The 23,686-nt window shown below is 36.2% G+C and overlaps 1 long non-coding RNA gene across 1 annotated transcript in view; it reads right to left on the bottom strand.

Annotated features, from left to right (window-relative positions):
- The window catches only part of LOC141555520 (uncharacterized), a 52,623-nt gene extending 29,551 nt beyond the window's left edge, over positions 1–23,072 (bottom strand). The window contains exons 1-3 of the long non-coding RNA XR_012486223.1: positions 23,007–23,072; positions 7,814–7,907; positions 582–714 (exon numbers count right to left, since the gene is read on the bottom strand). This is a non-coding gene — a long non-coding RNA (uncharacterized LOC141555520). The remainder of the gene's footprint in view (positions 1–581; positions 715–7,813; positions 7,908–23,006) is intronic.
- Between the last annotated feature and the right edge of the window lie 614 nt (positions 23,073–23,686).

The following is a 23,686-nucleotide window of genomic DNA, read 5'->3' as shown; positions in this document are numbered from 1 at the left end:
AACCTGACAGAATTGACAGATTTCAAGGACTTGGTTAGTACCTACAGTTATTGGCCTAAAGTCATTCTGGTTTGATTAATGTAGCCATATATTTAAAATGCTCTCTACTTAACCAATTTGCATTTTGATCCCTAGATTTTTTTCGTTACCTATCATAGAAGATTAACAAGGGACCTAAAAATGGAAGAAATCTCATACAGTTAACATAACTCTGGAATCCATGTCTGGAACTAGAAAGTAGAAACTTAAAAGAAAGATCCTATATTGGCCTGCCTGAACTTTGGACAACTAAATTCTAAAAGACTCAAACCCTCAGACATTTGTCCTGACAGAGCAAAGTACACAGTTCACATGTGGGATATCTTTAGGGTTTATTTCCATCTTGGAATTTTACTTGGAATGTAACTAGTGAATCGATGTCACATTGAGAGTTCAATCTGGTTTAAGATTGCAAGTGTCCAGCATGAATTTGTTTTTAACATCACCCCTTGGTTCTCCCATGTTTGGAGAGAAAATATCTCATTAACATCATCATCCATCCACCATAGTCCCTGGAAATTGGAGATCTCAAACAACTTTACCACCAAAGCTGTTGCTGACCAAGTGTTTCCTCTGTTCATCCTCAACATCACCTCCAGTCTCTTCAACTCTGCTTCTTCTCCCAGACTAGCAGTCCTGCTCTCTCTTCTCTTTCTCCTCTTCACAGTCTTAATTCTAGAGTTGATAAATTCAAGGACACAGCCTTTCACAATTAATTCCTTTGCTTTCTTGTCTTACAAATTTATGTTTGCTAATACTCAATTTTTGATCAACACAACCATCTATCTTCTCTGCTCATATTCCCAAGCTACTAAATATTATTGGAAGAAGTCAGACCACATGTGTAAGCCAGACCTACCAAAAAAAATTACTTTAATTGTATTGTATTATATATATTGTTGAATTATTTCTTGAATAATTCTCTCTTCCTCTTGATATTCTAAGCCTTCTTGACTCAAGTCTCCAAAGACTCCGTGAATCTCCTTTTTCTCAGAAAATGTTTATACCTCCCATTTCAAAGCATAGATAGACCATCTGCTGTGAGTTCCTTCTCCTCTACTTCTTAACTCAAGGTTTAGCTGCATCTTCAATTATCCACTCCTCCTTTACTTTTTGTCTCTAAAGATGAAATAGCTAGGCCAAGGATAACCCTTCTTTCAGGCCAGGATCCCATTCCCTTCTATATCTTCCAGGAATAAGGCCCATTAGTCATTCCTTCCACCCTTTCATCTTTAATTTCTCCCTATCTGTAGGCCTTTTCCTGCATGCCTACTGACATGCTCAGGTATACTCAGTTCTTAAATCCTCTCAAGTTTGTATCTTATATAATGTGGCATTAGATGCCAAATTGCTAGGGAAAAAATTGTCTACAGTTTCTGGCATCCAGCCTCATTTTTCAATCCTTTAAAATTTGGCTTGGAGCCTGTTTGGCATTTAAACCTATTCACAACCTGGAATCCTGTTCCTTCTCTGGTCTTCTTATACATCTCTCCTTTTCATGTACTCTAATCTGCCATACTGAGTTATTTGCTTTTCTGCTCCCACAGAACTCCATCCCCCATCTCCATGACTTTGTATTTTTGATTCCCCATGTTTGGGATGCATTTTTCCTCACTTGCTCTAGCCTGTATCTGTTCATCTATCTATTTGTATGTGTATATGTATAAATTTATATGTACATATACAATGTACACATGCAACATACATATTATAAGTATATATGTATATATACATATATATATACACAAATACATGTGCATGCTTATGTGTACCAGCAAGCATTTATATATTAAATGCCCACATAATCCACACATGTGTTATATGCAAGGCAATACATACACATATGCATATATGGTTTGTGTGTATGCATGCACATATGCATAAATAAACCCATGCATGCACACATATACTCACATACACACACATACCTAGACATACAAATTTTGTGCCCTGACTTTCCAATTACCCCAGTCAATACAATGAGTACAAGGACAATTTCTTTTTTTTTTTTTTTATCCTCAATTTTTAGGATAGCTTCTATAAGAGTTTAGTAAATGTTTGTTGTATTACATTGAAATTGATTTAATAGTGGAATAACCCTATCGAACAAAGATACTGGGTAAATTTTCATGCATGCTGTGCTTTTACCCAATGACAACTATCAAGAGTTGACCATAATTCTGTCAATGTAGTTTACTATTTCTCAGCTGAATGTAAGAAACAAGAGTGATTCTGATTTTAAGACAAAAACTGAATGTTTTGAAACTTCAAGCAACCTTCTTATCTGGTTTCATGCAAGGAAAATCTGGGCCAAGTCTGAACTAAGCTAGTTTGCTCATTTCTTGTTTCTATAGCTATTATGCAACTATCTTTTGACCTTTCAGCTGTTGACTTTTATCCAGCTCCATAATAAAATGACAAATAAGGTTAGCTTACAGTCTACATCAGGAACATGTGAGAAATTGTGAAAGAGAACAAATGCCAAATAAATGAGGTTATCCAGGTATGGAAGTAGGGAAAGGCTAACCTGGTGTATGAAGTCTTTCCATTGTGTCAGTATCTTGTGACAAGGTTTAGGTGGGAAACAGAGGGATTTGGATGAAATAAAGGAACAGATAAGACCTTTCCAAGTATATATAGCTCCATTGCAACAAAGGGGAGAACTGGTCAATGAAAACTCAGTCCTTAGAGCATACACAGTCTGCCTTACCTAGTGCCAACTTATGTGGATTCTTGGAGGGCTTGCTTCTTGAAGTTCATGATAACTGGAAATGGGTTTCTGTTTTACAGCACACAGTGACTGTTTTTTGTTGGGATGCTGAAGGAAAGCGTTTTAATTGGTGCCTGAGGCAGGGTGCTGTGGTGGACTGGCACAAAGGAGGGCAGTAGAACTATTGAGGTTCAGAAAGGAGACCCAAAAAAATTGGGGGTCACAGACTGTTGTCACAAGGTGTCTCAAAAGAATTTGCAGACTTGAACCCATCCCCAAGTCAAAGGACAAAATTTATTGTAATTATTAACACTAATTGAAGGTGGCTAAGTTCCCAAAATTTAGCAAAGAACCAGGAGCAAGGAAACAAATTTATTCAGTTCTTCATGTCATTGATATGCTAATTTTATGTCCCAGAGGTAGAACTGAGGAGTGGTCTCAGGATTTGTTTATCATTGACCAGCATATTATGTATTTGACAGTCAGCAATGTTTATATGACTAGAAGACTTTAGAATCATTGATAGACAGATTGTTAGAACAACAGTACTCAAGGTCAGGGGACCTTAGAATTATTGCTATATTTCCCCTAGAAGCCGTACCCTATCAAAACCATGGCCCATAACCTATTTTATAGGTAAATTTTAGCCTCAGGGACTTGGATTACCTCCAGAAGGTGGGACCACAGAACTAAACTGATCTTGATTATCAGAGCCTTTTTCTTACCTGTTCCAGGGAATAATTTTTCTCAGTTCTTCAATTTCTCTCTGCCAACCACACACACAATTCAGGACCTCATCATATATTTATACATACATAATACACATATGTCGTATAATACTTTAAATGGATAATTCTTATTCTTTAATTCCTCTAATTAATTGGCCACATTTATTATGCACATCTTTGTTTAAAAAAATTCTATCTCTCAAATTATTAGGGCCTTGTAGCTTTAGCTTATAGCTAAAATATTTAGACTGCAGAAAAATCTGCTTGGTTTTAATGTTATAATATTGCTCCCTACACTGACCATCCCATTTCTCCTAGTTATTCCCATCTCTTTCTTTCATTTTTAGCTATAGAATAAATACAACCAGTATTTATTGACTACTAGAAAGCAATAACATGTAGCATAATAATTTGAAAGAAGTAGAATCCTTAGAACCTACTCAGAAATATTTTCTCTACCAGTATTCTTTAAACTTTGAAGTGTTTGAAGTTTCCACCATTTAAATATTTCCTTTCCATTTAAGTATTCATTGATATTGATTGATTAATTAATTATTGATATTGATATAGATTAATTAGATATATATTGATATAGATTATTAGATATATATTGATATAGATTATTGATATTGATATAGATTAATTCCTAAAAATTCCATTCCAGTAGAAAGTAAGCTCCTGGAGGGAAGGGACTGTTTACCTATAGCAGTGACACTTAATAAATATAATTACTGAATTTAATTGAGCAGTCCCTGAGGAAATGGGCTAGTTGTTCAGATTAGTTTTTATAGAAATGTGTGCTGAAGTGTGCTGAAGTGTGCTGAACAGGAATGGGGAAAGAACAGGTCCAGAGTAATAACCTTAGGGGGAAAAAGGGGAGGGGTGTAATCTGCTACAAAACAAGCTTCAGAGCAACAAGTACAAACATCTCTTATTTGCTAATTGTATCAAATACTATGTTCTCTATATTTATCATATTAATTTTCAAAGGCCTGATGTTAAGAATACACAGTGTACACTGCCTCACACCTAATTTGTATCCTAATTTTTTTTGCCCTTGGATATGAGGTTGGGATAGGGAATAGGGTGGAGTAGGGTATGAATTTATTATGATAAACTAATTTGAATTTATTATGATAAACTAATTGTGAGAATGCTCTGAACTCTCCTCTTTATCTTTTCTGAGTTCTACAGTGTTCCTTTTGTTTCAAATAAACATTACTCTCAGTCTTCTCTGCCCCAGGTTGTACCTTCTTTAGCTTTGCAAACTCTCTGCAATGGGGTATATCCAGTTCCTGGGGGTCATTTAGGTCTTCCTTCAACTATAAAGTCTTATCTCCATGATCCTTGCCATTGGCTAGCAAGCTGTGGACCTACTCATTCTCCCATTTAAACCTGCTTCTGGACATAACTCTGAGGTTCTCACAGTCTCACTCTTCTGGACTTACTCTTGAGGAAGGGAGCACAGTGATCAAATTCCTCTGTCCATTCAAGAATAGATTTCTAATATGAACTGGCCAGATGTCCTGGTCTTGTTGTTTATTCATTTTCAGTTCTAATTCTTCCTGATCCCTTTGGTTTTCTTGGCAAAGATACTGGAATGGTTTACTATTTCCTTCTCTAATTCATTTTACAAATGAATTTACAAATTCACAAAAGTGAAGCAAACAGGGTTTAAATGACTTGTTCTGGGTTATACAACTAATAAGTGTCTGAGGCTGGATTTGAATTTAGGTCTTCCTAACTCCAATCCAGTGCTCCATCCACTGCACCTCTTCTTGGCTACCCTAGTCAGGGGTTCACTGAAAACAGGAACCATAGCCAACTCTCAAAGAGCTGCATGCAGTCAGGAATTGCATTTGTTGCCCTCTGTAGGCCATTTCCACAGCTGACATTTCAACTGTCTCCTCAACAAACTAATTCTAATTTCTCTCATTTGGCCTCTGCCTTCATGGATCATATTCAGAGTATATCTGCTAGAAAGGATGCTCCAGATGAACCCCTCTCCATTCCCCATGGATCACAAAGAAAGCATTCTATAGGGTCTTAAACTTCCCTTATAAAGGCAATAGGGATGTTTTGCATGTTCTCTGCATTGGGCTTTACTACTTTAAAAAGTACTCAAAAGACCTCATAACTGTTCCCACAATTTCTGAACTGTCCTTATAAATCCTTCTAGAACAACAATGTAATGAGAAACACTATCTATTGGAGGCTGGCTCAACAACCCACAATTGTAGCATGGATACCAGTGTCATGAAAAGAGAGTATTTCTCTAATAATTTTATAAAGGAGTAGTAGAGGAGTCTCCTAGTACTATGGTCATGGGGCAGCTTTGAACTTACTTTGCTCCATGAATATCTGACAATCGCCAAGTGCTAACACAGAGATTCCCCTGAGATATCTTCTACAGTGTATTTCATTTGCTTTAGCCCCAACACATAACATCTTATACTCATCACCTAATTTTCTATTATTCTACTCTGATATATTGTAGACCATGAACAAAGTGATGGTCATTTAGTGTTTGCTGTTTGTTTTCATAAACTGATACAGACTATATCTACTATCTACATCCCAGATTCTTAAAACTGTGGGTTGTGACTCCATAGGATCTTGTAACTGAATATGGGGATTATAAAATTATGATTTATTATCACTGAATGTTTGATTTGCATACCTATTTTATATACCTAGGATCATGTAAAAATTGCTTGGGCAAAAAAGGGATTATTAGAGGAAAAAGTTTAAGGACTTCAGTCTATATCAAACATCTGAATAAAAATTTAAAAAAAGATAATCCATGCCAAATATTTAGATTTTTAATCATATGAAAATAATTGTATGATTTTTCCCTCCTTTCTCCCCTCCCCCCACCTTGGTATTTGACATAACAGAGGTATGGTATATTTTTTCCTACAGGCAGCAGGAGTCTGCCCAATTTTTTAAATAGAATATTTTTTAAACAATTGGGCTATCAGTTAGAATTTAGATGTATCTGTTATATTCATTCATTCACTGAATAATGCCTCTTGGCTGATTCTATACAGCTCATTATGCATCATTTAACCAGTCCGGGTGCCATATGACATCTTCAAATGGGTTTCAGGATTATGTAAGTCATGACACACACAGACATGTAGGCCAAACTCTCCTGGATAGTCAATGCCAGAGTGAAGACAATAGCCCTACATTCCTTGGGTACTCAAGTCATAGAGGGTAGCCTGGGAGGCCACCCTGCCTTCAATCAGTGTCATAGATTGTTATTGTCTCTAACAGGGTTGAGTCAGCACTCTGCTCTCAATTAAGGAAGCAGAAACAGTGACTTCCATCCTCAGAAAGGGTACATGGCAGAGCCTCCAATCTAATTACCATGGCTGCCTTGAATTATTTCTGATGGACATTTTGTGAGACCAAAATCACCTTCTGCAAGCTCTATCAGGCAGCTGTTATTCACACACATAACAAGCAACTGTAGAATTCAACCCACCAAACAAATGGCAAACTGCAGAACAACGTGCTTCTATGTGACTACTTTTACACATTAATTGATAGTTTAGCACAGGGTCCCCTAAAGTGGGATCCAAAGATCTTAGAGACTTTCTAAGCTTGTCTCAATTGCTATAGGATCTCAGAGGATAGGAAATTTTCTTGGGAAAATGAACAGGAACAGATTAAAATTAAGTCCTGCAGGGATAAAGCCCTTTTTTAAAAAATGGAGTCAGCAATGTATATTGTACATTTGCTATATTTATATGCGTGCATATTTATAGTACACATTATTTTCTTCCTGCCCACTCAGCACATGTTCTGAAAATAAATGGTTTATATTCTATCATAACATCTCTGAGAGCTCCCAGCAGCACAGAGGTGCAGAGAATTTATTAGTCAGTATCACTAACTATCCTTTACCCACATTTTACTTGTATTTTCTACCTTCAAAACTTTGTGTTAATTAGATAAATTGGACAGGGGCACAGGAACAGACCTCCCTGTGTGATTTATGAGTAAGAAAACACAATATAAAATGAATGTTTTTCATTTAACTTGTTTTGTTTTTTCAGTCAGCTTGTCTTACTCAAAAGCAACAGAAGACCCCCAATTTCATTTCTATTTCAAAGCACCATCACAACTGAACATCTGCTTTTGCTGGCAGTTTAGACTATCTTGCCTGACTCTGTCCCTGCCTTCAAATGAATGTCTAAAAGACAACTCATTCATGTATAGTTTCATAAGGGACAGGTATTATCATGTCAGTTTGCAGCCATTGTGAATATTCCTTCCGAAATGTTTCCAATGGCACTTGATAGGTGTCATGGACTTTTATGAAACTTACCCAGTCACTTCCTTTTTGACTGTGTTTGAAATTACTGTATGTCTCTGTTTCCTGGCCTCTGGCTGAATCTGGTGATGTAAATAAGTTCATATGGCTGGCACGGAAAGAGAGAAGGTGTGGGTTACTAGAGCCACTGTATCAAAGACATATGCATGGTTTCAACCAAAATTAAGAACAGGAGTGCCTTGTAGAGACAGACACTCCTGAAGTTTTTCTTTAAATCAAGACTGCCTAAGGGAAAATTTCTCCCTCCCATCTTGATCCTTCTTCCCTCTTTCCTCTATCCTCTCTTCCCCCCTCCTCACCAAAACCCCAATTTCCTTAGAGAATGTAACAAATCTAAAGTTAACCTCTCTGAAGTTATAGACAGACTTTGTCTCAGAGGAAACAAGGGATCAAGAAAGAAGTGGCTAGGAATCTAGCTTTCCAAACATAATCCCAACCAATTTTGTATTCTCTGTGCAGAACCTTCCTAGGTCATCAGCTGTTAAACTTTGTCCCATAGATTAATTGGCAGATGTCATTGCTAGGGTACAAAACATGATGAAAAACGTTCTGTTTCTTTAACCTCACTATCAGAGAAGCCTAGTACAATAATATCAAACTCAAAGAGAGTTTTGCCTAGGATCACCTTTCATTTCTTCTGTACTACTATGATATGGAAATGCCTACTTTATTTCTTAAATTCAGAATAAAATAAAATTTTAAAAGTATAAATAGAAATGGGGGCCACTAAATTATACACAAAGATCCCCAGAGTATATTGACTTAGAAAACCCAATATTACCTATTTTCTATTGTATCTCAATTTATTTTGTTAAACATTTCCCCATTACATTTTAATCAGGCTCTGACTGCATTTGACATTGTTATCATTGTGGTTGGCATCTCTGATCTAGTACACAGAAAAGTGGCCTTGAAACCAAGAATATTTGGGTTCAAGCCCCACCCATGGGGTATTATCTATATGGCTTTGGACAAGCAATGTAAAGTAGCTTAAACAATTGCCTAAGATAATGAGTTTCTGAGCAGGTGAAGGTCACTGAGACCTTCCTACACTAATGAAATTATAGGTCAGATCCAAAAAAAAAAATAAAATTAAAACAAAACTTCAGCATTTATACTGTCCTCTAACAATGGGACATTTAGAAATAAATGTAACGCCTCCTTTTTTGAGCAAGTTCCCTGTCAAAAATCTCAAAAATTCACAGCTCTAGATTCTTTTCATCCTTTCCCACTCAAATCTAAATAGCAGTGATTTCTCTCTTTCCAAAGAAAAAAAAAGAAAAAGAAATATCTGAGCTAATCACTTTGTCCCAAAGATGAAGCTCTCATAAAAATGCTTTATCACTAAAAATGCCATTCAGGGAAAAAAATTAATTTATTAAAAATTTTAAAAATTGTAATGTTGTAATCAGCATTTGTTCACCTGTTGTGTGTTTTTTTTTCTTTTTTAAGAATCATTGTTATTTTCATTTAACTGAATGAATATTTGCTAACAACATTTATTGGAAAGCAAATTCTCTTAAATGAATATGATTTTCCCTTTTTCCATCATTGAAATAATAAAACATTTATGGAAGAACCCATTATGTGCGGCACATTATGCTAGATACTGGGATACAAAGAGAAAGGAGGCATAATATCTGCCCTCAAGCCTATTACCCTGATAGTAAAGGAGATGAGACACCAACAGCCTCATGCACCAGCCAGGAGTCTTCAGTGGCAAGTGCCAGCGTGCACGTGCTCTGAGGGAAGGCCCAGGTGTGGGGATTCAAAGGGGATGAGTTGGAATATAGAGGGGAGAATTCAGACAATGGACACCTGATTGCACTTATTTTACCCTCCAGCAGGTCTGTGGTAGCTGAAGAGTTTTCCTCCCATGGGGAATGGGGGGAAGGGGACAGAATCTTTCTCAGATTTGGTAATATAAAGATAAAGATGCAAACTAAATGAACGTATCTGAAGAGAGACAGAAACAGAGATAAGGAAACCAAGAGATAAGTGATAAACACAGACAGACACAGAGATTGAGACACAGAAATGGAAGCAAGTAGTGTACATTCATTTAAAAAAATAAAACAAAGCACATTTCCTTAGGAGTCATGTTGGGAGAGAAAAATCAGACCAAAAAGGAAATATCATGAGGGAAAAAAAATAGAAGAAAAATAAAAAAGGAAAATGAACAGAGCATTTCAGTTTCCATATTTCTCTCTCTGGATATAGATGATGTTTTCTATCCAAAGTTTATTGGGATTGCTTTGGATCACTGAATCTCTGAGAAGAAGTAAACCTTCCATTTCTCTCATCAATAGCAATTTGGATGATTTTTTTTCAAATGACTATAGATAACTTTAATTTTTTCATCTGAAAATTGTTCATGTCCTTCTACTATTTCTTGATTGAGGAATGACACGTGTTCTTATAAATGTGACATAGTTCTTTATATATTTTCAAAATGAGGCCTTTAGTGGGGTGGAGCCAAGATGGCAGAGAGGACACATGTTTCTTTCTTTCTCCCACAGCCCTCAGGCTAATTACCAAATCCAGCCTCTGAATTAGCTCTGGACTGGCAGAATCCACAAATATTGGCAGTGTAACAAATTGCCAGCAGAAGATAATTTTTAAGATCACCAGAAAAGGTCTGTTTCAATCAAGCACAGAGGGAGGTGGGCCAAGAGCAAGCAGGCTGAGGAGATGCCAGTGTAGGCTGCACAAACTGGGGCAGTAGGGGCTTGGCAAGCCAGAGAATCTATGGGGAGGAATCTACAGCAGTGTTGGCTATTCTGCCCTGGTTGCAAACCATCTGATCAGCAAAGAATTTATTAAACAGCCAACACAAACACAAAAAGTCAAGAGTGAACCCAAAACCGTTAGAATTTCATGGGATCTGGCCATGCCTACCCAGCACTGAAAGTCAATCAATACTAACTCAGTGCAACCACTGCTGTTTGTAGAGGAAGCTTGGACAACCTCCCTTTCCCTAAAAGCAGATCTCAACTTTTTTTTTTAAATGAATAAAAAAGAAAAAAGAACTTTGATCATAGATAGCTTTTATGGTGAAAGAGAAGAACAGATTTCAAGCCCTGAGGAGACTAAAAGTAGATTGTATCCAGATGAAGCCCCAAAGGGTGATATAAATTGGCCCTCCTCACACAAGGCTCTCCTAGAAGAAATTATAAAAAAAATTTTAAAAGAGACCTAGAAGAAAAATGGGGAAAGGAAATAAGAACTTTACAAGAAGGTTTGGAAAAGGAAACACAGAAATTATCTCAAAATGAGGCCTTTATCAGAAACACTGGCTGTAAAAAAAAAAAAATTCCCCCCAGCTTTGAACTTCCCTTTTAATCTTCTTTGTGTTAGTTTTGTTTGTGCAAACCCTTTTTTAATTTAATGTAATCAAAGTTGTCCATTTTGTATTTCATAATGTTCTCTCGATTTTCCTTGCCCATAATTATCTTTTGAAGGCAGGTACTGAGTAACCAAAGAGAATATGTGGATTGACCCCAAGGATCCTTTGGGTTTTGGTGGTGCACTTAACAACTGGGACTGAGTGCTTTCTAGATAGCATGTGCTCTGGCTATGAGAATTGAATAGTATTCAATAACACTGCTTGTGGCATCCCCATTTTGACAGAGACATAAGTGAAAATATATTTGTGGTGTATACATATATTATATATATATATGTATATATTACATATATACATATATATATTACACAAGAGAAGTTCAAATTATATACTAAACTAAAGGAGTTTAGGCTGAGCCTGAACTGGAATGCTGAGGTCATTTCAGGGAGTATGTACATAGAGCTCACTTGGAAACTTCCAGGAATTCAAAGGCTATGGTGATTCATAACTTGGGATTCTGGGATGGCTGCTTTTTTCCATCCATGTAAGGACAAAATGCAGTAGGGATTTGGTGCTTTAACATAATATGGCAAAGCTTGAATGGTGCAGTGGCCCTCTCTGGCATCAGTACAATGGCAGGAAGATTAGGTCTGGCATCTATGAGGGGGGGAGGGAAAGGGGGGGAAAGGGGGTGGAAGGAAGGAGAGGGGAGAAGAAGGGGAAGGGAGAAGAAGAGAGAGAGGGAGAGGAAAAGAAACAGAAAGGAAGAGAGGGAGAGAGAGGGAGACAAGGGTAATGCTTCTAGTACTTTCCTGACTATGACTCTTTTGGGGGGCTGTTAATGCAATGTCTCCACACCCCTGTAAAAGAAGGTGAGGTTATCCATTCTCTTGTTCTTGCTCCCTATGCAGTATGGATTTAACTTTCATTTAGGCTTCTGTCTTTCCTGCTTTATGCCCTTTCTGTGACCAAACATGATTCTCAAGATAGATGTGATTGGACTTTCAGGTGACCTTAGGAATTTGAAAGGTCCCAGAGTAAAACCTGATGGTGAAATTCAGGGCAGGTTTAATTTTGAATGGAATGATAGTTCAGAGAGAGTATAAAATGAAAATATGGCTTACCAGAAATCCCACAAACTGCTTTATATTCTGATGAAATTTGAGTATCACTCTCCTTGCATATTGTAACAATAGTTGTAAGTTACTAAATACTGTTTGCAAATGATCTCATTAAGGGGTACTGTGAGTCTTTTATGTCTACCATTCTTTTTGTATGTAGGAATAAATTATTTACCCCATACCTGATTATATTGTACAATGGGGCTTTTTTTTTTTCTCCCATCCCTTTTGGGGAAATCTTAGACTTGTGAATTATCACCTAAAGCAAAAGAAATTTTTCTGGAGGGAATTAGTGAGCTAAAAAGAGTGAGAAAGGAGAACCTAATCCATGTAATTAGAAGCAGGCTCACCCCAGGACTGAACCTGGTCCAAACCACATGTTTGCATAGAGAAGTGAGAGTAGTGCTATCAATACCCTAGCCGCTAGCAATGTCTCAGGGATAGAATGGATTTTAATATCATAGATTCAGAACTGGAAGAGACCTCAGCAGTCATCAAGCACTACTCCCTCATTGTACAAGAGGAAAAATGGAGTCCCAAGTAAGTTAAGTGGTTAATTCACTATCACACAGGTTGTATGTGTCTGAACTGAGATTTGAATCCAAGTCTCTAGAGTCAGTGATCCACTTCTAGATAGGGCAGAATAGGGAAAATCTCCATATAAGAAGTAGAATTTCCATCCTAAAATAAAAGATGCATTAGATTAGAAACATCTAGGTTTTTAATACACATATACACATATATGTATATATTTTAAATAGAATTCTGTACACTTTTTAAAATCCTATATTAGTCAGGATTTTCAGATTAAAAATAATATTATAAATAATTAACAACTTCTAAGTTCCATTTCATATCTATCCTATTGAAAGAAAACCAAACAAACAAACAAACAAAACTCTGATAATTGTTGTATGGACTGTGGAAATATAGGCACATTTAAATTTGTGAAGATGTAAATTGGTCCATTAATTCTGGAAATCGGTTTGGAATTGTACTTCTGAAGTATGTATCCTTGCCTCAAAGATATCAGAGAAAGAAAGAAAGAGGACAAGAAAGATCTGTATGTACAAAATATGCATAGAAGCTCCTTTGGTTATAGCAAAAATACTGCAATCAAGAGGCATGTCCATCAATTCACAGGAAAACCTGGATTTAGGGGAAAGAGAAGAGCCAGAACAATGTATACAATAACAACACCACGGTAAAAAAAAAAGCAATTTGGAAGATTCAACAACTCAGATCAGTGAATTGTACATATATAGTGCTTAATAATACTCATCAGGACTACAGAGGATCAATAATAAAGCATCCTATCCACCTTCCAAAACAGTAATGATGGATCCGAAATGCAGAATAACATATATTATGGCTTTGTTTTGTTTTATTATGCTTATTTTGTGTCATTTCTACCCCTTTTTAGGGGGGAGGGAGAGGATTAAAATGGGGAGAGCAAATAATAGTGTTGCAAAAAAGGAGGGAGAAGAAATTTTTTAAAAAAGGTCATTGAATATGACCTTTTAAAATGTACAGAAAGAAATAGAAAGAACTTGTGAGGAAACCATAGAAAAACAGGGCATCTTTGAAGTTAACATGCTAAATTTACATATTATACTATAAAATCAAGCTATATATCACTAAAATTCATAATTTTGTATATAATTTTGTTTCTATCATAATTTACATGTGAAAATATTATCTTTCTGGGTGTTTGTTGAATTCAGAATGCAAAACTTTAAAAAATGTTGTTCTTCATTCAAAATTATACAGTAAAAAATAATAAAAATGAGAAATATAGAATAGTACCAAAATTTCTAGTACTGAGTTCATTTTCTTTACCTTAGTTTCCACATTCCCTACTGTAGTGATTTTTTTTCTGTGTTAATCTACTTTTATTCAACCTAATGTTAACAGTATTTTATTAACTTTATATGTAATATGATTTCCATTGGATAGGTCTTCCATAAAAGGTTTAAAGGAAATCTTAAACAAGACTCAAAAGCATGAGACAAAATGAAGTGACTAGATTTTGTGTTGGTAAAAGGACTACCCACACTGATAAAATCACAGATTTTTCAAAGTTTAAAGTTCAAAACTTTTCTTACAATTTGAACTTACTGGCATTTCTCCAGATCCCTTTACCTAGTAACACCTGCACACTTTGTTCCTGTATCTTTGAATAGAAGACGTGGGAGCACATAAAGTTTTGACCTGGAATGTCCAATCTTTGCTTAGCCATGAAATTTATCTCCAATGTCTACTGGGACATTGTCCAACAACTGGATAATGTCTGATAGCAATCAGCAAATCATTAGCTCTGTGCCAATATGGAATATTCTGTTTGTCTAACTGATGGCTGGTATCCTTATTAGGAGCCATCAGAACAGAAATAGTTAAATTTCAATCAGTGCCAAGCATTACTCTATGGCTGGAATTCATCCACCCACTAAGATACCCATCCATCCATCCATGGGAGGGAGGATAAGAAGAGAGAAAAGGAGGAAGAGTAGAGAATGGAGAAGGAAACCACTCTAGTTAGTGGAAATGTCAGGGAACAGATATCAAATATGATAAAATGGCATGAATCACCTAAAATCCATATATTTGGAAGCTTTTTGTATTTAGAATAAATTTGTTCATTTATTAGCAAATTCTGTCAGAATTTATGTTAATGAGCTTTTTCATTGGATTTTTCACCCAAATTACTATCTAAAGTAAATATTTCCTTTAGAGTTCATTATTTATGTGTGGTAAATAGCTTAAGTTACCTTCCAATGTCTCATTGTGATACAGTAGTAACCTCCTGGGGTCTTCAAGGTCATTTCTGTGGAAATGAAAGACCTAACAGGTCCTACCAACTGAGAGTTCAGGCCAACAGATTACTTTCCTGTTGTCTGAAGAAAGCTCAAATATAGGCAGAGGGACATCTATAATTGGGCTAAAAATGGAGTTTTTGAATAAAATAAGTTGTGAAGACCATATAATATATTTTAGAGAATTGGCAATCTGTACCTGTGGAAGAAATACTCTCAGTGATGAAATCACAAATTTTTAAAGGATTGAAATAGAAAGTATAAAGAACTTTAGTCTGGAAATAAGGAAACAAATTTCTATCTCTTCTCTGCCATTGACTATTTTTGTGACTCTGGTAATCTCTCTGGAATTTAGTTTCCTTATCTGTAAAACAAAAGGATTTGACTAGAAAATCTCTATCTTCATTTCAGCTTTAAAATTCTGATTCTATACTATTCTATACTAAGAAATAATAAGTAGTTGGATTTCAGAAAAACCAGGGAAGACTTATATGAACTGATGCAAAGTGAAATGAGCAGAACCCAGAAAACACTGTACATAGTATCAGCAATGTTGTGTGATGATCAATTATAAATGACTTAGCTCTTCTTAGGAATACAATGATTCAAGATAATTACAAAGAATCCATCATGGAAAATGCTATCTACATCCAGAGAAAGAACTGATGGACTCTGAAATACAGATTGAAGCATGCTATTTCTTCTTTCATGATTGTTACTTAAATGGAAAAATGTTTCACATGATTGCATGAATATAACCTATATCAAATTGCTTACCATTTTAGGAGGAGGAAAGGAAGAGAGGAAAGAAGAAAAATTTGGGACTCAAAGTTTTGTTTTTTTTTCCCCTCAATAATTTCTTTTAATTTATCAAAATACTTGTCAAGATAGTTTTCAACATTCATTTTTGTAAAATTTTGTGTTCCATATGTTTTCTCCCTCTCTCCCATACCTCTTCAAGACAGCAAGCAATCTGATACAGATTAAATATGTACAATTCTTTTACACATTTTCATATCTGTCAGGTTGTGCAAGAAAAATCATACCAGAAGGAACTGAAATGGAAAAAAAAAACTTCGAGAAAGAAGAAACAAACAAAAAAGTAAAATTACTATTCTTCAATCCACATTTAGTCTCCAGAGTTTTCTCTTTCTCTCTGGATTCCCAAGTTTGTTGGAATTGTCTTAGATCGCCACATTGCTGAGAAGAGCTAAATCTATCACAGTTGATTATCATATGATCTTGCCGTAAATTCTCTTGTTTTCTTGGTTCTTCTTGCTTCACTCAGCGTCATTCATGTAATCTTGACAAACTTTTCTGAAATTACATAATTTCTTACGGAACAATAATATTCCATTACTTTCATATACCATAACTTTTTCAGCCATTTCAAATCCCAGTTGATGGGCATGCACTCAAATTCCAATTCCTTGTCATTACAAAAAAAAAAAAAAAAAAAAAAAAAACCTGCCACAAATATTTTTGCACATGTGGACCTTTTTCCCTCTTTTTATGATCTCTTTGGGATATAACCCTAGTAGTGACTAACTCAAAGTTTTGTAAAAGGGTAAAAATTGTCTTTACATATAATTGGGAAAAATAAAATACTATTTAAAAATAAAATGACATTCTGATTTTGGCAGATCTGATTCAATTTTTAAAAATTTATTTCATCCAACATAAACACCATTCTCTACTCCACCACCACTAAAATCTTTTTAGTATGACTATAACTTTGTGAAGCCAATAAATACATAAAAAGGGTGTTTGTTGTTTTTGCTAGCTTCTAATCCAGTAAAAGTCCAAGAGATACCACCTCACTAAAGAGGCCATTACATTTGTCTGTTATATTCTATAAATATACTATGTCATTTCCCAAAGTAAAATGTTTTGTTGATAAGCGGATGCAATTGATGAATGCATAGAAAATGAGTAGATCCTCCATCATTCTCCATTTCTGGAACCAAATGCTAACTGGTCTTCCTCAGAGCCCTTGAAATCTGCCCAGACTGTGTGACAATTCCCTATAGTTACTATTCATCCCCATTTTTCTACTATCTAAATTTGCTATGTTCCTCTTCTGGATATTTCCATTCTCAAATTGTATTAATTCCATCTTAAGAGTGTACTAGAAGGGGGCATCTAGGAGACCTAGTGGATAGAGCACTGGCTCTGGAGTCAGGAGTATCTGAAAACAAATCTGTCCTCAGACAATTGACAATCAAAAGCTATGTGACCTGGACAAGTCATTTAATCCTGATTATATCTTTCCCTCTCTCCCATAAAAGAATATACTAATCTATGATCTTCAGGAGTCTGGGATATATTTCTTCAATTTCATCAGACACCCTATCTTTCCTCTATCAAGGACTTCTTCAAAACCCATGATTTTCACAAAACTTCTCTGCAATGATTGTTCAATGAACTTTGTACAAGAACTTGATCTGCCCACAGATGGGACTCTTATTGTTGAAATATTTTTCAGATGGTGTGGTTCTCTCCTCCTTCCCTCCATTCTTCTTTCCCTCCCTCATTCTTCCTTCTCTCCCTCTCTTCCTTTCCTCCTCCTTTTTCTTCTTTCTCCCTCTCCTTTTTCCTCTTTTTCCTTCTCCCTGTCCTTCTCTCTCTCTCTCTCTCTCTCTCTCTCTCTCTCTCTCTCTCTCTCTCTCTCTCTCTCTCTCTCTCTCTCTCTCTCTCTCTCTCTCTCTCTCTCCCCACCCTTTTCTGTATCTATGTGTGTGTATCTTTCTGCATGCTTTTTCATCTTGTATGTGGATAACCATCTGTTGCAGATGATTAGCTTCAAGGCAATAGTTATCATATAAAGTTTAACTTACTTTGTGCAACTCCTGACATGGCACCATGTTCATGGAATTAGATGAGGATGGGGAACATAAGGATAATGGTGATGACAACAGACCAAGCCAGGCCTAGATTTGTGTCCTTATTCCTTCTTGTATCTGGTGCCCACACCCACAAACATGCACACACTCATCCATGAAACTGTGACCGAAACTATCAGAGTAGTCATAAAAGTACATGCTTTAATCCATCATCATTGGGGGACTTGCTAAACTTTTTGAAAAAAAAATATTATTCATGCTGCCTTTTCCAGGAACTTACCTGTACAGACGCACACCAAAGCTATATGGCAATGTTCCATGGGAATTATCCATATCAAATATTTAGAAGCTAGGTTTTTTTTTTTCGGTTGTTGTTTTAATGTGATCCTTTCCTCCAGACAGTTTATCTCAGCATCACACTTTGTTTCTTAATTTAGCCCTTTAAGAAGTGTTCTAGCTTGTTTTAGATCACACCTACAATAGTAAGATTTGGTCCAACATGCCTCCCACCTTCTCTTCTGCAGACCAGACTTTGTCCCCCATTTTAACTTGGTTCACTACATTACCCCTCCCTCTAGATTCAGCCAGTCTTTCATCTTTCCTCCTCATAACAAGTCTCAATATTACATATAGCTCAAGTGAACAACATAAAATGAACATTTTAAAAAGAGGTGATGTTAAAGAAAGCCACGAATTCTGCCTCCCTCAGAAGTAAATAAATCATTCTATGGGGGTTGGAAAGTGTTAATAAAGCAGTTATGTGCCATAGGGGTGGCAGCACAAAAGACTTATGGGATGAAAACATATGAAACTTACTCTCATAATATATTCAAAACCTTTAAAGAAATTTCTAGGAGGCCAGATTTTAAAAACATTTTAATGGGGAAAGCACTGAAGGAGAGAAATGGAAATCTTTGGTATTCCAATCCTCAACTCTGACATTTAAATTTGAGCTTCCTTAAAAAAAAAGCCATTTCACTAAAAGACACAAGGCTATTGTTATGAACTTGCCAAAGAGATTGATATGTATGGGCAAAACAGTCAACTATTCCATTAAGGTATCTAGGGTACTGTCATTATTCCTCTATGCTCTTCCTTTCCTTCTTCTCCTAATATTGTTTTATACAGGGAAAACAGTGTTGCAGTTAGAGAACTTGGGGTCAAATTCTAGCTGTCTTTGGTCAAATCATCTGATTTTTCTGGACTTCAAATTCTTTGTAAAATAGAGTTGGACTAGAAAGCCTGTAAGGTTCATCCTAACTCTAAATCTTTTTTTAAAGTTGCATGGCTAAAGTCCATTTATTCTAATTCCATCCCTATGGCTTTTTTTTTTTTTTTTGAGATTCAGCCCCTAAGTTCAGTGTGATATAGCTATTCTTTAGAAATACTTCTAATTAGGAGTAATTTTTTTTAGAGATGAAAAAAAAATACTGGTCTTATGAGCACTTGATAAAAGAAAAAATAAGTATTATACAAGAAAAGAACAATAGCTAAGTGAAATTGTAGATAATCAAGTCAGATCAACAAAAAGTTATTAAGTATCTATGCAATAGGCAGTTATGGGGCAGCTAGGTGGTTCAGTAGATAAGAGTGCTGGAGATAGAGCTGAGTCAAAATCCCACCTCAGACTTTATTTGGACAAATCACTTAATCTCTGCTTTAATCCACTGGAAAAGGAATGGCAATCCACTCCAGTACATTTATATATGTATATACATATATGTATATATATATATATATATATATATATATATATATATATATATAATAGGCAATATGATCTACACGAAAGTAAAATATGACTAAAGGACTGAACAATAAGTGTGCCAGATACTATGCTAAGCTTTGGAGATAGAAAGCAAGCCAAAAAAACAAAAACAAAAACAGTTCTTACTCTTAAGGAACTCACAGTCTTAAGGACACAATATGCAAACCACTATGTAATATACATATATATATATACATATACATATGTATGTGCATATGCATGTATATATTTGACACAATGCCTACATGTATGTATGTGTGTGTATATATGTGCATGTAATTAGAGATCATTTCAATGGGAAAGCATTAAGATTAAAAAATAGAGTTTTGGACTTGGAGTCACTCCCTCAGACCTTTAGTAGCTAATTGACCCCAATTCCAAATCACTTACCAGCTTTCTGCCTTAATTTTCTTTTGTTTGAAATGGGGCTAACAATGGTACCTACCTCTCAGGTCTTTTTTTTTTTTTAAGGATTAAATGAATTAATAAACTGTTCATCAATAAAAATTTATTAAGTGAGTATTATATGTTATACACTGCAGTAAGTGCTGGAGATAGTGAAAGATTAAAGGGCCCTCCCTGATCTTAAGGAACTCACAATCTAAGTGCAAGCTATAAAGGGATGTACAGGCCAATTGAAGAATTTGATAGTTGATCCTGGAAGCGATACAGAGCTATTGGAGTGTGTGACAAACCTTAAAGCAAGACATAATTCATAAATGGATATTGAGGATAGAAGCACTATGCAGATATTTCTATTTAGCTGATCCCATTCTCTCCCCTATAATAGAAGGTGTTTCCAGCCATGGAGTGGAGGTGGAAAAGATGGAAGGGATTTCACAGTCAAAGATCCTCATTGAGATCCCAGTGACTTTAAGGGAATGTTATAAAATGTTAACCCACTTTCCTCCTACCTCTAAGTTAATGCTGCTTTTTCATGTTATCTGACTCTTCATGATCCCATTTGGGATTTTCTTGGCAAAGATACTGTAGTCATTTGCCATTTCCTTCTCCAGCTTATTTGACAGATGAGGAAACTGAGGCAAATAGGGTTAAGTGACACACAGCTAGTAAGTATCTGAGGGTGAATTTGAAGTCAGGTCTTCCTAACTCCACTCACTGCCCTGCTTATTCATAAAGTTTTTTAAAAGTCCTAAACTGCTCCAGAGGTCTCCCTTGGGTGCTGGCCTCTATCCCCCAGGGGTGATCACACTAAGGTGGGGTGGGATAGCCAAGTGTCACTTCCTACTTTTCATAAGCTCACCTTAGGTTCCCACTCGTCTGAGTTCTACGCCCTCAAGCCTAGTGATTCTTGACATTCCAGAAGACTAATTAAATCTTCTGGCTGAGTGTGTTTCTTGGCACTCAGCAGGTCATTGTCTAGGGATTTGCGAGTCTAACCTATACCTGCCTGTTAGAGTCTTTGCTGAGAGGCCTAATTTTGTTGACTTTAGAAATTGCTTCCCTGCAGGAGGACAGATCTTGCCATAGAGGCCATGAGCTAGCCTAATCTCTCTAGACTCCCATATCCTATGTCTTTTGTTCAGATGAAGGAGTAAGTGAATCAGTTTACAATATATACATATGTATACACACACACACACACACACACACACACACACACACACACACACACACACATATATATATAGAAAAGAATGCCCTCTAGCATCTCCTAGGACAGAATCTGAACTGAATCCTCTGGAAAGTTCCAAAGTACTTCAATGCTGAATTTTTTCCCCATAATTTTCTCCTTCTTTTGAATTTTTGGCTGTAGGCCAAGGCTAGGACTGGCACTGCAAGCATTGAAATACAGCAAAAAAAAAAAAGCTGTTCTCATGACATTTATGACCTGATGCGAAACAAGAAGTCCTAGAAACTTCATGGGAAATCCTCTCTGTTAGATTTCCAGTCCAGATTTGCAAGATTAAAAGAATTATTTAGATTGGAAATGTGTCCATGCTATTAGGTGCTTAGACAGACCTGAGCTCCAAGCTTTCTGATGTTTTTTTAATCATGAGTCTAGATCTAACTTTGTAAAAGTTCCAATCCATACTCAGTGACTCAGAGGGGAGGAGTTGAGCTATCTCAGTGGTCTACTAACAAAGAGGGAAAGCCTGCCATAGAAATATCCTCAGAAGACCACAACAGGCTCCCCAGAGGTCCTTTCTTCAGAGGGCTCTGAGAATCCTTGAAGGAGACATTTGTAGGGAATCCTTTATAAAATCAGATCATTAACAGAGATCCTTTACAGGAATGCTAATAGAGACATGATATCAAAGATCTCTTGATCCTACAAAGAAATCTGTAGAGAGAATGCTCTCTGCAAATGGAATCTGTTAAATAAAATCTGCATCTGAGCAAAGCATTTGTTTTATTTGTGACAAATTTTTGTACATTTTTTGTATGTTATCTCCCAGATTAGATTATGAACTCCATGAGGACAGGGCATGTTGGGTTTTTTTCTTTTGCATCCCAAGAATTTAGCATAGTGCTTGGCACACAATAGACACTTAATAAATGTTAATTGACTTATTAGCTGATGATTCGACAGCTATCCATCTCTGTTCTATTCTGTGCTCTCTCTTCCTTCTTCACTTCCACTCCTTCCTTCCTCCTTCTCAATCTCTTCATCTATCACTGAAGTTCATTTGATCCTCTGTCACTTCTTAAGTGAATTCCCCATAGATGTAATGTTGTGTTTTCCTTCCACACAAAATAACTAAACTAACTTCATTATTATTGAAGAACATCTGAGATTTTTCTGAGATTTCTTTGGCAAGTACAAAAAAACTAATATTGCCCATTTAAAAAGTAAATATTTAATCAGGATAATTAATAAAACTAATGTGCTTATTAAAGCCCTTGGTAATCTGATCTCTTCTTCCTTTCCCAGTCTTTTTATACCTCCCCCTTCCAGGGATTCTAAAATCCAGCAATCTAGAGTGTGTTCTCTGCTCTCCATCTCCTGACAAAAAAACTTTTTGATTAGTTGGCCTTCCATACTTGGATTACTCTACTTCCTTACCTCAATCTCCTCCTGGCTTTTTTAAAGATTCAGTTTAAATCCAACTTTCTTTAGGAGGCTTGTCTCACAATCATGAGTGAAAATACACACCCTATAGGCTACTATTGCCACTATCCCTTGTTTTCTTTTAGCGTCCTTCTGATGCAAAAATTGTCATCTCAGTTTCCACAGTTCAATCAAGTTCTATTCTAGCAGTTTACTGGATCAGTGAGGTCAGAATTAGGTTAAAGGTTCTTCTTGTTCCTTCACTAAGGAACTAGGTACTTACATTTGTAGTTTCAGACAGTGTGTGTGTCCTCTAAGACATGTCACTGATTTGGTCCTTCATCCTGGCACTCCCAGTCAGGTGTGTATTTTAAATTCCTTTCCAGGTAGAATAAGACTGCATGTGCTCACAAGTTCCTGAAAGAGGCACACCTACCACATGGGATTTGAACCTTCGCCTTTTCTAGTTGGTGAAAGGCGCTACATTCCCCCCTCCCCCTGGGGCATAGTCCTGGCAACATGTGAGAGAAAAAAGCAGCTTACTCACAGCCTGAAACACCCCAAATCCTGCTATTAAAAAGTCTCCTGAGGTGCCAGAAATCTTACTAACCACCACCCAGTCTCAAACCTTCACTTCCTAGTAATATTAAAATCATGCCTCATTACAGGAGAGATGAACAATCACCTGAACTCTTAGAAATGGTCTCTTTGATGGAAATGAGGAACACAAATGAAAAGCAGTTCACCACAAGATTCCCTTAAACAGTGAAAGTAGGATCCCAAAGATTCTAAATCTGTGAAACAGGTTTTACTCAAGATGATCCTGATGTGTCATTGAGATATGGAAAGAATCCTGGATTCTGGAAGGCTAATTCTGAGGAGCCAATTCTGAAAAACTCCAAGGACTTCAATAACTATAAAGACTCTATGTCTTTATCCCATGATCAACATCTCATCAAATTG

Source organism: Sminthopsis crassicaudata, chromosome 1 (assembly GCF_048593235.1).
Source record: "Sminthopsis crassicaudata isolate SCR6 chromosome 1, ASM4859323v1, whole genome shotgun sequence".
NCBI classification, from domain to species: Eukaryota; Metazoa; Chordata; class Mammalia; order Dasyuromorphia; family Dasyuridae; genus Sminthopsis; species Sminthopsis crassicaudata.
The sequence above is the reverse complement of the archived record's forward strand: the minus strand, read 5'-3'. Positions and strand labels throughout refer to the sequence as shown.